Source organism: Crocodylus siamensis, chromosome 9, assembly GCF_052110815.1.
Source record: "Crocodylus siamensis isolate JL-2025a chromosome 9, ASM5211081v1, whole genome shotgun sequence".
Taxonomy (NCBI): Eukaryota; Metazoa; Chordata; order Crocodylia; family Crocodylidae; genus Crocodylus; species Crocodylus siamensis.
In genome coordinates, this window is record NC_143403.1 from 9,633,067 (window position 1) to 9,649,525 (window position 16,459).

Genomic DNA, 16,459 nt, shown 5'->3' on the forward strand with positions numbered 1-16,459 from the left:
CAGTTGGGAGGGGATCAGGATGGAAAAAGAATAACCTAAATAACACGTGAAGCATTAAATCTAGGAAACTCTGTCCTCTGGTGGGAAAATTACCACAGCCTTACATGAGACCCTTGAGACAGAGACTGTCCTTAAACCATATCACCTGGCCCCTCAAATGGAGAAGGCACTTTGAAGGATTTTGCAGACAAAAGCCCCTAGTTCTAGGGTCTCCTTGTCAAGGCAGAATCCACCTATTCTAAACTGGGAACGGGGAGAAGGTCATCTCCACCTCCCTGCAGATCCATTGAGATCACTGGTTTCAAGCACACAGTCAAGACTAGAGTCAATAACAGTCACAAAACCTGTTCATCCTTGGTCTTAACCATAAAAAGGCTCCTTTATTTTGCACTTGGTGTGCTATGCATCTCACACTTTCTTAAACCAAACAGGTAGAACAAGGACAATTACCCTGCTTCCTTTCATTTCTGCATGTGAGGGGGCAAAGGGCTCGGTGTCTTCCCACCAAGTAAAACTTGACCCAACTGAGGTTTTACTTGACTGTCTTTGTCATTGAAGAAATCTTGGCACCAATGGATTTAGCTCTGTTTTTGGATGGCTTAACAGACTTAGAATCTGATATAGCAGATCTCAGCAGGGATGTCTTTGAGCTTGAAAGGTCAAATTTGACAGGCTGAGTCTGCAAGAGACAATTCCTGTAACAGTAGGAGTTTAACCCTACATTCTTGGTCCCGATATATCCAAAGAGCAAAGGTCGCACAAGCCAAGCAGTCACCAAGCAAGTGCCCTTCACTGTATTTCAGCACACAAAACGAAGGGACATTATGGACAATTAAGAACAAAAATGCAACTTACAAAATGCATTTTCTACACTAGTATCAGCCCTGTTAGGTATATGACCAACAAATGGATAAGCTTGATGGCAAAACCAATTTTTTAAAAATCTCAATGTGTCCCTAATTTATTATAAACCTAACAGACTCCTAAACAACAAAAGAGTATAATTTAAAATGGAGCAAATGAAACAAGCAGTAAGAAATGGAAGACAAAAATTTGCTGTTTTTAAATGCCACTGTCTAGGAATAAAATGTCTATAGCCACACCGCCTTGTCTACGACATATGACACTGGGTGCACAATCAAGGATCATCACTTTCTTAGACCGTTCCAAGGCAGGAGCACGCAGGCCACACAAATCCCAATACTACAGGGCATCTACAGAAGACATTCTGGAAGTGTGAGATTTTCAACAGAGAATCAAACAAGCAAGCAGCTGACTCCTTTACACATATCTGAAGTTGCCAGGCATTTTGTTGGAATCGAGAGACAGACATTAGCTAAAAATGACAACACTGAGAGCACTATCATTGACATAAAAGATAATTTTTATACACCATTAACTTTCAGCATAAATGGATTTGAATAGGAAATTGTATGACAAGTTCTTGGAATCTCAGTGTGGTGAGTTTAGGACATCAAAAGGCACAACTGACATGATCTTCATTGCTCTCCAGCTGTGGGATAAATGCCAGGAATAACATAAACCTCATAAACCTCTACATGGCTTTTGACCTCACAAAAGCCTTCAACTCTATCAACCGAAAAGTACTATAGAGTATACTTCTGAAGTATGGATGCCCACCAAAATGCATCACCATTCTTTGCCGGCTCCGTGATGACATGCGAGTGATGGTTGTCAGTAACAGATCTATCACAAATCCCTTTGACATCAAGATGGGAGTTAAGCAAGGCTGCCTCATCGCTCCAACACTCTTCTCGATATTTCTTACCATGATGCTACATCTAACCATCAACAAGCTTCCAGCTGGAGGGGAACTAAACTGCCGAATGGATGGTAAGCTGTTTCATCTCAGCCAATTCCAAACTAAAACCAAGACCACCCTGACCTCCATCACTGAGCTCCAGTACACGGATGATGCTGTAGTCTGTGCTCATTTGGAAGCAGACCTTCAGGCAATCGTTGACATCTTTACCAAGGCATACAAGAAAATGGGTCTGATATTTAACATTCAGAAGACAAAAGCCCTCCATCAACAAGCTCTTAATGAGCAATCCTGAGCTCCAGTCATTCAGATTCACAATGAGACTGGAGAAGGCTGAGTATTTCCCATACCTCAGAAGCCATCTCTCGCAAAAGGCTGACAGAATCAGAGAAAATTAGGGCTGGAAGGGACCCGGGAGGTCATCTAGGCCAACCCCCTGCTCAAGGCAAGACCATCCCCAACTAGATCATCCCAGACAAGATGTTGTCTACCTGGATCTTAAAAAGCTCCAAGGAGGGAGATTCCACCACCTCTCTGTGTAACCTGTTCCAGTGCTTTATTCCCCTCCTAGTAAGGACATTTTTTCTGATATCTAACCTAAATTTCCCTTGCTGTAACTTGAGATCATTGCTCCTTGTTCTGTCATTTGCCACCACTGAGAACAGTCTCTAGCTCCATCCTCTTTCAAACCCTTCTTCAGGTAGTTGAAGGCTGCTATTAAATCCTCTCTCAGTCTTCTCTAGACTAAATAAGCCCAGTTCCCTCAGTCTGTCCTCATAAGTCAGGTCTCCCAGCCACCAAACCATGTTGTTGCCCTCTGCTGGATCCTCTCCAACTGGGCCACATCCTTTCTGTATTGGAGACCCCAAAACTGAACACAACACTCCAGATGTGGCCTCACCAGTGCCGAATAGAGAGGAATAATCACTTCCCTTGACCTGGTGGCAGCACACCTACCAATGCAGCCCAGTCTTCTGTTAGCCTCCTTAGCAACAAGGGCACACTGTTGGCTCATATTCAGCTTATTGTCCACTATAACCCCCAGGTCCTTCTCCACAGAGCTGCTGCCCAGCCGGTCAGCCCCCAGCCTGTACAGGCACATGAGACTGTTGTGTCCTAAGAATAGGATTTTGCACTTGCCCTTGTTGAACATCATGACATTTCTTTTGGCCCAATCCTCCAATTGGTCTACGTCACTCTGAATCCTATCCCTACCCTCCAGTGTACTGACTACTCCCTCCAGCTTGGTGTTATCTGCAAACCTGGTGAGGGTGCACCCTATGCCATCTTCCAGGTCGTTGATTAAGACATTGAACAAAAGCAGCCCCAGGACCAACCCCTAGGGCACTCCACTTGATACCGACTGCCAACTAGACGTTGAGCCATTGATTACTACTCTCTGAGCCCGATGCTCCAGCCAGTTTTCTATCTACCTTACAGTCCATTCATCCAGCCCATAGTTCCTTAGCTTGCCTGCAGGAATGCTGTGGGAGACCATATCAAAAGCCTTGCTAAAATCATGGTACACCACATCCACTGGTCTCCTCGTGTCCACAGAGCGAGTCATCTCATCAAAGAAGGCAACCAGGTTGATTGGCCTTGGTGAATCCATGCTGACTGTTCCTAATCACCTGCCCCTCCAAGTGCTTAGAAATGGATCCCTGGCTCTGCAATCACATCAGCCAACTCCCTCAGCATCCTCGGATGCATCCCATCCAGCCCCATGGACATGTGCACGTCCAGCTTTTCTAAATAGTCCCTAACCTGTTCTTTCACTACTGCTGGCTGCTTACCTCCTCCCCAAATTGTGCTGCCTGGTGCAGTAGTCTAGGAGCTTATCTTGCCTGTGAAAACTGAGGCAAAGAAGGCATTGAGCACTTCAGCCTTTTATGCATCCTCTGTCACAGGGTTGCCTCCTCCATTTTGTAAGGGCCCCACACTTTCCCAGATTCTCCTCTTGCTACCAACATACTTGTAGAAACCCTTCTTGTCACCCTTGATACCTGCAACTCCAATTTCGCTTTGGCCTTCCTGACTTCATCCCTACACACTCAAGCAATGCTCTTACATTCTTACCTAGTTATTTGTCCAAGTTTCCTCTTCTTATAAGCTTCCTTTTCGTGATTTAGTTCAGGGGTCCCCAACCCAAGGCTGCGAAGGGTTGGCTGCCAGTTTGCAGGAGGGCTGGCTGCCAGACCAAAAGTGACCACGGACCGGCAAACTGTGGACCAACAAACTGCGAACTGGAAGTGACCAGCATGGTTTGGAAAGACTGAGGGAACTGGGCTTATTTAGTCTAGAGAAGACTGAGAGAGGATTTAATAGCAGCCTTCAACTACCTGAAGACCGGCAACCATACTTTACTGCATACCGGCATACTGCAGACTGGCAACCATACTTTATATACCGAGTATAAAAAAGGGTTGGCTGCCTGCCCACAGTATGTCAGTCACTGCTGGTCTGCAGTTTTCCAGTCTGTGGTTTGGTGGTCCATAGTCACTTCTGGTTCATGGTTTGCCAGTCCTCAGCATAAAAAGGGTGAGATCCCCTGACTTAGTTTACTGAAGAGTTCCCTGCTAAGCCACGTTGGTCTTCTGCCATATTTGCTAGTCTTGTTCCTGTGCTCTCAGTAAGAATTCTCTAAAGCACAGCCAGCTCTCCTGGACCGCTCTCTCCCCGCTTTCCAGGGGATCCTGCCCATGAGTTCCCTGAGCAAGCTGAAGTCTGCTTTTCTGAAGTCCAGGGTCCTTACTCTGCCGCTCTCCTTCCTTCCTTTCCTCAGAATCCTGAACTCTATCTTCTTGTGGCCACTGCTGCCAAAGTTGCATCCACTACTACATTCCCCACCAATTCAACTCTGTTTGTGAGCAGGAGGTCAAGAAGAACATGGCCCCTAGTTGGGCACTCCAGCCCTTCAACCAGGAAGTTGTACCCAACGCTCCAAAAACTTTCTGAATTGCCTGTGCACTGCTGTATTGCCCTCCCAGCAGATGTCAGGGTTACTGAAGTCTCCCACGAGAACCAGGGCCTATTTCCCTGGGTCTTCATCTGCCTCTTCTCTCTTACTGCCCTTTTTCCAAGGTCACCTTCCCTAGCAAACTCACTTAAAAGCTGGCCTGTTTACTGCTTGTTGGCCCCAAAAGGTTCCTTTTTTCCTGCTTCCTCACACCAAGCTAAAAGGCTTTCCCCTCAAAAAGGGAGAGGGGAGGGCAAAGTGACCTGCAAACTGTCCTGTGAACTGCCTGCAAACTGCTTATCCTGTTTGGTGCCCCTGTTCGCTGGCTCATCAACAGAGAAATCCAACATCACCTCAAATGTGCTAGTGCAGCCTTCAGACACCTGAAGAAACAGATGTTTCAAGATCGTGACATCAGATCCAAAACCAAGTTCATGGTTTATCAAGCAGTCATGATCCCCATCTTACTGTATGGAGCTGAGACATGGACAATGTACAGGAGACAACTCAAGTTGTTGGAAACGTACCGCCAATGCTGCCTGTGAAAGATTCTTTGAATCCAGCAGGTAGACAGACGCACCAGTATTAGCATCCTCTCGCAAGCAAACACCATGAACACTGAGATGATAACCGTGTGACATCAACTTAACTGGCCTAGCCACATCATCCAGATATCCAACTCAGGACTCCCAAAGCAGGACTCCCAGCTCAGTCAAGGTGCACACTCAAGAGGAGGTCAGAGGAACTACTTCAAGAACGTCCTCAAAGTCAACTTGAAAAAACGCAACATCAACATCAACTCATGGGAGAGTATCACCCAAGACCACCCTAAATGGAGGAAGAGTCTGCTGCAAGGATCTCAATACTCTGAAACCTTACAACAACAGGAGACAAACAAACAGGAGCAGCAGAAACCACAGACCAAATCAAGAACCCAGAGCCACCCACCCCGCACAGAAACATGTGCCTGAGCTGCATACAAAAAAATCACCCTAACGCAGTGGTCAAAAAACACTGTAGTCCTATCTAATCAATCAGTGGTCAAAAGTCCAATATCTGTATCTGAACAGAAGTGGGATTTATGTATTTATTTTAAGGCTCACAGACCACTTCAGAGAAATACTGAAACCTCAGGAAAATTCAGGAAGTACAGCTTTCTGAAGGCTGAGTTTCTGCTCTTCTTTAGCTTAAGTACAACCTATATTCATAAATCTGGTTCCATATTTTGCACCTGGAAAAGAAACTGAGGCTGTATTGTGTCTATGAAAGGGCAGCACTGTATCTTTACTCAAATACCCTGGCAAAAACCCTGTCCCATGTCATCCTGGTGCAACCCATGTCATGCAGAAGGGTTGAATAGATGGAACAAAGTTCACACAAAGGCAAGAATGATTTTCCTGGTTTGTAAGCTCTCAGGGGCAGGGACCATATTTTTGTTCTATATTTATGGAGCATGCCTGGCACAATGAAGTCCTGGGCATTGTGGCCATACTAACACATAATAGGGAACAAAAAGGAAATTATGGAACTCTTGGGCTATGCTATACACCTCATTAGAACTATGCTGCAACATGGAACTCTTGTAAAGCAGCGTAGTTTACCATCATGTATCTGCTGACTGTCTTATAACATTCTTGAAATATGTAGATTTATACAAAAGGGCAAGGACTGCCCTCAGATATCTATACACACATCCTGGCTAAGTGAAAGAGAGGAAAGCGGGTCACAAAAGTGACATGTAAAAAGTCCACTGAAATGTACAAATATAAAACAAACAGGAAACACTGAGCACTTAAATATTACAAATTATTGATCTGCAGGTTTAGTTTACATAAGTCATTTTTATTCATTTGCAGTTCTTGAGAGTAGACCAAACCCTCTTATCCTGTAATAATTGCAACTTCAGTGACAGGACACAGCAGTCCCATGTGTGCTGGAGCAAAGGTATGTGATCTCCAGGGTGTAGGGCACCCACACAGCAGCTCTTGAGCTCCACTAATCCAGCTCATAGCCTGTACGAGTACCCAAGGTTACTGTGCTTCTCATATAAGCTAGGTACAGACATTAAAAAAGCCAGAGCCTGAATTGATTCAATCTTTGCAGGTTAGCCTAACCTGCATAGATTGAACCAATTTGTAAGTGAACAGACATTCACTGTTGACTCTGGAAATGTGGGCACATGGCTGCAGTGGCTCAGGCTAGAAGCTGGGGGAGGGGAAGGGTGCTAGACTGAGCCCTCAGCTGCAGGGAAATTATACAAGGCGGGGGAGCAGGGGCAGGCCTGAGTATGATTTGGGAGGGGTTTAATTCCCCTGCCCGGGCTTGCAGAAACCTCAGGCAGGGCGTGCCTGGAGGGGCAAGGAGGAAGCAGCCCCTGCCAGGCATTTCCCATCCCCACCCTCATGGCTCCAACAGCCATGGTGTGGCCAGACCTCAAGGCAGCAAAAAGCAAACAGAGATTGTGGCTTAATTCCCCGCTCCATATCCTGTCCCTGGGGTCCCAGGGGCAGAGCAGCCCGTGTCAGGCATTTCCGCCCCACATTGCCATGGGGGGAGGGAGGGGAATAAGCCCCCTTCACCTCAGCTGGCCATGCCAGATAGTGCTTGGGCTCAGCAAAAGCGGGTGCGGGGAGGGAGCAACCTGACACAGGCTGCTATGCCCCCGCCTGACAGGCCCCCGCCAGTAGAACAGCGAGCGGATAAATGCCTGGAAGGGGCTGCTGTTCCCCTGCCCGGCAGACGCCAGCTGGGGTCTGTGCTGGTGGGACAAGGAAGGGAGGGAATAAACCTCTTCCTTGCCCCCTTTCTTTTATGGGGTCTTCTGGAGCAGACAGCACAGTCCAGGCCAGGGCTGCAGAGCATGCTGGGGGACTCTGGTTTAACTTATCCCAGGAAGAGGTCTGGGACAGAAGTTTCATAAATCAGTTTGACTTCAATCAGTTGAGTCTGCTACTACATTCAACCGGTTTATCTCAAACCAATTTCAGCCATTTTGAAACTGGCTTATGTGCAGTGAATTTCGCGTTCTGTTATAGGTTTCTGCTCACTTGAACTGGTTTATGTGTAACTTCTGTCCCTAGCCATAAAGGCCAGCCACCGCTTAACCACAGAGTCAGTGGCCACACCTTATCCCCTTGAGGTATGCAAAACTGCTATTTAAGGTAGTGCAGATTTGGCCTCCAGGAACAGCATGCTGAACAGTTCAGTTCAGGGTCTGTTTAACCCCTTCATATTCACATGGGTTTTATCATATGCACCTGCTGAGGACACGTGACAAGGTTTAGCCTAACGTACGTTTATCTTAAATATGCCATACAGTATATTTTGTTAATTTTTGCAATTTTTCTGCATAAAAAAAGCAAGAGACAGAATTAAATTTTAACTCTGCTTATAGTGGAAGTATGCAATCCCTCACTTTTCATATTTTTATCTGGTGAACGGATTTTAGGAATTACTCTCCTAGAAACAAGAGGTTCCCCCTCCAAAAAAAAAAAATGCTATTTTGTTTTTAATATTAATATAATCCTTGCAGTTGCTACTTGGCAATGACCTTATGACAAGACATCACATTGTGAATTCTGAATACACAACTGACAATAAAAAGAACGTCCCCTGTTGTTACTTTCAGTTGGCCTTCAGATTTATAAGGCAAGTGAAAACTGCATGAAAGAATGCAATTTGAATTAAGAGGACACAAGACAGAATGAGCCCACATATGAACCAGGACTCTGTTCTCCCTATCCAAATTTTAATATCCTTCATTAATGTTAATTATACAATAACTACCGGAGGCAAAATATGTACCCTATACTTAAACCTGTCAGCAAAATTAATTAAAAAGAGGATTCCATACTATAAAACTATAAAATGCGATGAATTTTTAATTGTAAAGGCATTTAATTGGGCTTTACAAAAGAAAAAGAATTATATTACTCTTTGTTTTTAATCAGATTTCTGTTTTTCAAACACCATCTTTCTATCCATTTTTTTTAAGTAAATTAAGTTTGAGAGAGGCCATAAAATTAGGATTCTATAGCATTCCATCAAATGGTACGATGTGTAGGGCATTAATAAAAGCAGAAGTATGTTGACCACATATCCTGGCTGAATATAAGTAATTTATTTTAGTTAGTTTTGGTGTTCACAAATGATGCACGATCAACAGCCCTTGAAAAATGAAGTCCTCCATTTATCCAAAGAGCAGAAACCTCAAGGGCAGCATTGACGGAGACGGCCATTGTACCTCATTTCTGTCCTGAAAAGACCACCTTTTAGGCTAAGAGGATAGTTCAGGATCCGTGTCCATTATGTTACTTGTCTCTCTAGTGAGACCGTTAACAAGGGGCCAATTAGTGTCAATTTTGATGGTAGTTTTTTGTGATGTGGACACTTAGCCACTAAGAAATGGGCAGAGATCACGTACTCCCTTCACATTCGTCATGTACCAGCCGTCACACGGTTATGAATTTCAGCCACCAAAGGTAGATTCTAGTCTCCAAGGTGCCGTGTCTTGTTCCACTGAACATTTCATTGTGCAGTAGCAGAATTTTCAAGGTACATGACAATTCATATCAGACGCCTGGTACTAAAGTCCACTTTTATAACTGGAATAGAGTTAGAGGATTGCAGCACTATGACCTTGATTTCTGTAGTTCATTAGAAATGCTAAGTTGGTCTACATTGCCCTTAGTAACCAACCCTAGGAAAAAAAATATCCACTTGCATCTAAAGCCAACTGCTACAATCCTTTATCAAAGCTATAGGTAAACAACAACAAGAAGTCAGCAGCAAACCAGGATTTTCCATTGTGCTTATTCCTACTGTTGACATTACAAAGCTGCTCTCTTTAACCGTATGACTCCTATTTGACATTTCTGTAAGCACTGTACAGCTAAAACCTTGCACAGTGTTTTGAAAATTTACCCCTATGCCTCTTTAAAATGTCTTCATTTAAAATGACTTACACTGCGCCAAGTGAGCTAATGCGTTCTACTATTACAATTTAAGAATGTACTGGGACTTGCACATAAGCTGCTCCATCATAGTACCGTATCCAGTCACTGTTTCTTATCATTCACGGCATGCCCGAGACCTGAGAATATAGTGCTTTGACTGTAAGCAGTACTGAAACGGTAGAAAACTCACCCTACCTTTATAAGCGCAGTAGAATTTGGTTACTTTAAAAAAGCACTCTGAATTGGCAAGGGGTTTTTTTCCCCGGGGAATCTCAGAAGTGAAAATACCTACAGTTTTGTGTGGTTTTGGTATCTTGTGATATGTCACCAACTCTTGCACCTAGGCAAGTTATTCAGCTCACACCTGCTTATGCAGACTCTGCTATTGTAAGTAATGAAGTAATCTGAGGAGATGTTGTGCACTGCTTGAATGCACTGTTTTATTTGTTTTGTCTTGGTTTGTGTTTTTTGTTTTGTGTTTTTTGGGGGTTTTTTACAGAATGCACTGTCTGACACAGAATAACTGATTACATTAGAGAGATGCAAAAATTAAGTCATATCTAGATCCACCAGTTACTTATGGAATTTAATAATCAATTGGTTAGCATATGATGCAAAACTATGTTCTGTCAAGAGTATTGTGAACTGGCTGTGTGCAGCAGGAGCTACTTTCAAGGGAATTAATTACTGCAGATTTGCAAATGGAAGGATAATATTTTCCAGCAAACGCAGCTTGTGCATTAGGAGGTTAAACAAACACTCTCCAAAATGTCAACACAATTCTTGGCTTTGGTATTCTCCCATTTCAAATGCAATGAAATAGTTAACTCAGAATATTATGCAAAGGGAATACTGCTCAAATCTTCCCAGGAAGCAGAATGTCACACCATCTGGGGCGCTCCTCAAGTGATTTGAAAAGTTCACATTGTTTGGAATTGTACAGACATTCAACAGAAGAGGCCCTGCCATATCCCCAAAGCCTCATAAGCAACTGTAGACCCATGCCATACCTCCCCCCCAAAAAAAAATAAGAAAGAGGCAAAGCTATGTGTCTTCTCCCCCACCACAAAAGAAGCAAAGTCACATCCACAGCACTTTTCCATTGCAGAGTTCTGAAAACTGCTTCTAAATCAGTGTCAGAAACTGGCATCACTTGCTGCAAGGAAACATCCTATTCTACAGAGAAGATCCCCTGCATCCTGGCTACTCTCATGGGCCAGCAGGAACAACATGCCTACCACGGGACCAGAAACATCATGTCCACCTTCCAGGAATCCAGATCATTCATAAAACTAGAAGTCATGATAGAAATACACTAATACACCTCTTTCCTGCGTGATGATGACAAACATCAAATAACACTTAACAAATCCCACTAGCAGTGTGTGTCAATGATTTAAAGAAGGGAATCTGTTACCTACTGAAAAACCATGCAATAGTCTCAGGAGTACTGAAGGAATCAGTGTCTGATATTGGTGACTTCATAACTAATGCTTAGTGTCTAACTTCCCTCTTCTAAGAAAGTTGATTGAGACGCTTGCAAAAAATAGTCTCCCGTGCCGTCTGTTAGCTGACAGTCTTCTGGATGCCTGTCAGACAGGCTTCACTCTAAGGCAAGCTACAGAGACAGTTGTTGTAGCCCTGATGGATGACCTCCTCCTATTCACAGGCAAGGGAAATGCATCCAAACTCATCCTGCAGGACCACTTTCCAGAATCTAATACTGTTGATCAGCAATTATTCCTGCCCCCACTTCCAAAGGTCGAAGGGAAATGCACTAAAATGGTTCAGCTTGTTCCTTTTGGTCAAAAAACTCTGAGCATTGTTATGAGCAACTGTCCCTCTGCATCCAGAAGCCATTGCCTATACAGGGCTCAGCCCTCACCACCACATTATGCAGTACTTCTACAAAACACTGACCACAGAACTGCCCCAAAAAAGAAAAATGAACGAACACAGGTAGCATTATGTTCAGAGCTAAATGCTAAGCTTGACCCTTTAAAACTTTTCCAGTAAATTCCTCTTGCATACAAATGATCACACATAAGAAGTCAGAAAATATTAAGTAACTTGTTCATGTCCTCCTGTAAAGGAAGAGAGAGACACTGATACTCTTTGCGGATACAACGGTGGCATAAATGTTGCGGCAGACGGAGAAGACAGACCTACTTTTCCTCTCCTGCGGTGAGGAGGAAGTTTTTTTTCTTGTACAAACATAAATTTAAAAGTTCAACGTTTGAACAAAGAAGTTAGATCCCACACAAAGACAAGCAAGTTGGGAAGTAGTTCTTACCACACATGTAATGTTATCCCACACTTGACCTTTCTAACACTTACTCCACCCTCCAAACTCATACAGAAATTATCCCAAAGTGGGGTATTACTGTAAACTCAGACATGAGTTTCCCAAAAGTTAGAAATGAAATAAGAGCACTAAGAGACTGTTTAATTTGTTGACATGCCGTGTCTCTCACACTTAACTGTGTCACATGTTGCAAATGTGATATGCAGTGTTAGAAATACTAAGTCTCAGAAATGCTTCTTCCCCCACACACCCCATTTGGCCTTCCAAAATATAAATCTCATTTCTTTTGATACTAAGCTACTATAAAAAAAAAGTGAAGGTCAAGGTAAGCTTCGTCTTCTTTTTCTAACAAACTACTCCAGAGCGTACCATGGACAAATGAAAAAAAATATATCAAGCTAAAAAGCAGGAAAGTGGGAGGACCAGCTGTGCATCAGCTCTTCCACTGTAATTTTTTCATATGTCCTCTCCTAATCCTTGGTTAATGGAAGCAAAGCCCCTTATGAAGCTGCTGCTGTCTGGCTTCCACTTGCAGGATAGAAACAGGTATGCAAGACAGCTATCATGGAGCAACTGATGCAAAGTAAATCTTCCCCCTCCACCTTGGGATAACTCCATTACCACTTAAGCTCGTTTGGCTGGCGGGATTTGCAGGCAGTTGCTTCCCTGTTCCCCTCCTGTTAAGGTCTCAGGTAAGACACAGGACTGATCTAGGCTTATCAAAATCACCTACCTGGGACTCCAAAGCCCTGTGCCTTATCCCGATTTCAGCAGTTCTGAAAAGGCTTATATCATCCAAGTATACCAGTATGCCTGATTTCTTTTTTCCACTGGGATCCCGAAAGGGGTACTTCTTTATTCTCAGGCATTGTAACTGTCTTGGATTGTGTCCCGCACGCCCCCATGGTTATAACCTGAGCCTCAGTTATACCTCTCTGTTTTAGCAAATATGACCTTTAGGGCATTGACACTAAGGGCCTTGTTGTATGGGACACTAAGCACTTGTTGTATTTACATCGTAGTAACCACTGGCAGCTGTACTAAAAGTAGAGCATGTTCTGGGCAGTCGCACAGTAATGTTTACTACAGTCTCTACACAATCTCTTATGCTCAGCTCGGTGATTGTCGGTCCCAGCCTGATACCACACCAGAGTCTTGAACTGGCCCCAGTGCAGTGCCAGGGCGGGGAATGACTATCAGCTGACTGTCAGTCCCAACCCTGGCACCATACCAGAGGTTCAAGACTATGGTGCCATCTTGAACCCTGGCACCGCACCAGAGCTGGTTTAAGACTCCAGTGCGGTGCTGGGGCTAGGACCACCAATCAGCAAGGTGTGCTGATTAGCCCCTGAAGCGGTCCCACGACAGCTGAATATATGCTACTTAACACAATCTGGAGATACTCCCCCTGCAGAAAAGTCCTAACTTTGCTATGAGGTGATTGCACTTAGCAGATATTTTACTGCTTGAATGCTCACGCTTTAAGCATAGTTAACGCATCTTAAGTGCAACACGAGACACGGCCCCATCAAGATGTATCAATCCTGCTTTTCACCTAACTATGCCCCCTTAAGGCAGCATTTCAAACCAAACTCTGGATCTGAGAAAAACCCATGGGTTTTTTTTACCAAATAGTTTGCCCATGTGGGCAATTCATGGATCTGAGAAACCATGGATCTTTTCACTCCACCTGTTCTTGTACAGCCCTATCCAAAACACATCCTACCATGGCTGAAAGCCTGAAATTGAGGCCATCATACAGACGGGCCCTACAACACAGTGTCAACCTGCTCCTTCATCTCAATCTTCAACTTCCTATCCTTTGCACTTGTTTTATTTTTTTAAGGGAAAGATGATGGGTGAGTGACAAAGACAAGGTGCCCTATCTGATAACTCCTTGCAGCCTCCGTTGTGAGCCCTACCATTTTTCACAGCGGTCTGAACTTCTTTGTAAGTTGGAATTTTGCCTTTTCCTCCCTGAGTGGTTACTGGAGGGGAAAAAAGGGGGCCCACTCTCTTTCCCCTTTCTTCCTCTCCCAGACCCCAAGCCCTAATGCAAGCCCTCATCTTCCACCTAACTTTGTTAGAAAATTTCATTTGCCCCTCACATCCCAAACAGTGAAGGAGGAAGAGGAGGAGGAGGAGGAGGAGAAGGAGGAGCATCTCCTTCTGTCTTCTGCCTGGAAAGGCAGAAGCAGAAAGTGTCCAGTGTCTGGCAAATTTTGCTCTGCTGTTACAGGCGCTCACCTGGGAAAGTTTTCCACTTGTAAGTGGACAAGTGCATTTTTTCAAACCCTGATTGCAATTCATTATTTATACACATCTACAGGCAGTATGTATTAGGCATAAACTAGCTGTAAGTGCACAGTGAGCATTCATTTCTACAATAATTATGGAACGATTTGTTGTTTCAGCAGATGCTTCAAGATGTACAATTTTTACCCACACGGGCAAACTACTTGTTAAAAAAAGAAAAAAAAAACCCTGTATATAATAGAAGTAGTTATTGAACATTTTCGTTAAGAATGTGACACACCACATGGAGAAGAGCAAAGTCCTCAGATAATGTTTTCAAAACCAGAGTTGATCATTCAAACAATAAAATATTTCATGCATTTTGAACATTTCACTTGCCAATGACAACTCCTTCCTCTGTTTTGCCTAGAGATATATGGAGCTGTAACAGAGTTCACAAAGCCCCCAGCAGCTGCATGCTGCCATTCAGACCTGAAAGATTCCATGTCATGATAAAAATTAATGTGCTCTGACATCCTCTGGGATTTTTTTGTGCCTTGGGAACAGCTAATGAAGAAATACAACCTTTCCAGAGCACAACACAAATTTTTGGATTCCAAAATTAAGACACATGTGGTATACGTGTGGCCTGTCTAATCTCAGCAGTAAAGCATCCATGCCTATGTGCCAAAAAATTCTGCCTCGATGTGTTTTAATCATCTCCTGTATAACGCCTTTACACCAAATATACCACATACATTTAATACGTGCATTAATTACTTTTGCCTATTATGAAAAGGAAATCAGTTAAATATACATACTATTTTTACCCATTAAACTGTAAAGCTATGGAATACTATTTTAGTTGTAGAAAAATATGTTTTAATGGAGCATATTAAATCATGAATACTTTACATACTTGTGTATCCAAGATGGCCCTCAGAGCTGGTGAAAAGTCATGGAAAAAGACAGGATCCTTTCTAGGGAGTTGGTTACTAGGGGCTTATTACCTGACCTGGCTCATAGAGTAGATCTCAAGATCTCAATGAGATACCTAGGCTCTCAGAGTGCCTGGGGAAGTAACGAGATCCTGGAAATGGGCTCCAAAACACCCACAATGTTTATCAGGGAATCATGTGAAATCAGCATGTTCAAAATGTCCTTGCTTAGAGCTAGCCAAGCAGGAAATACAAAGGGCAGAAATGAGTCTTAAAACCTGCTACTTGTACCTTACTCAGGGCTGCTGGGAGGTGCTTCCCTTCACTTAGGATCCAGAGCCCAGATCCCACTCCTAAAGACTGGAGCCTCTCACATTTCTTTTAAAGAACTTTCCAAGTTCGTTAATGGTGGTGATGCCAGAGCCCCTCTTATTATACAACAGTCTCATGGGTATAGCACTCACCCCTTAAAAGGGAGACCCAGGTTTAATTCCCTCTTCTGCTTGAAGGGATTCAAGTCCTTATCTCGAACCAGTGCTTTAACCATTGAGCTAGGGGTGAAGACCAAGTTGGGACACCTTGCACTCCTCCTCCTGTTGCAACTGGGTCACCATGCAGCAAAGAGGCGCTTCCTTTGAAATGGGTAAACACCACTCACTGTGCTGAAACTTTGGGCAAATATCTTACCAGCAACAGCTTCAAATTTCCTTTTGGCACCAAAGGCAACGTTGACCTTGGCTGTACTGAAGAGGAGGCAAAACTCATTTCAAAAGAACGAGGTCTCATTTTTCATCCTTCTCTTTATTTTCAAAGCCAAGGAGTTAGATATAGTCCGAGCCAAAATGCCTAAAGCTAGCACTAGGGTACTTTGAAAGGTAGAAAAAGGCCCTACAGCCTTAGATGTCAAAATAGAAGACAAACTCTTTTCTTCTCTGTAATCTGATAAAGAAGCAGAGTCACCCTCCAAAGATAAGTGGGAAGTCCACACACTTTAGACAATACCACTTTGAAAGTGCCACATAAGCATCTTTCTACCAAAATTTAAATTCAGGTTTTAAACTGACAGCAACTCAGGCACAATGGGGAAATCTTTTTTGTGTGTATAATTAGAACTAAATCTAGCATGCATTGTAAACTCTATACTCATGTTAAAACTGATTCTTACGTTTTTAAATAATACCTGTACCTATTTGAAGGGGTAAATACTTTCGCTGTCCACAAGAATCATATCCCTTTCCATTACCTCTGCTCAAATTAAAACAATCTGGCAAGATCCTTGTGATCTAC

The 16,459-nt window shown here is 43.5% G+C and overlaps 1 protein-coding gene across 5 annotated transcripts in view; it reads right to left on the reverse strand.

Moving 5' to 3' along the window:
* The window catches only part of WWOX (WW domain containing oxidoreductase), a 688,154-nt gene that overhangs the window by 513,316 nt on the left and 158,379 nt on the right, over positions 1-16,459 (reverse strand). The gene's annotated exons all lie outside the window — the stretch shown is intronic.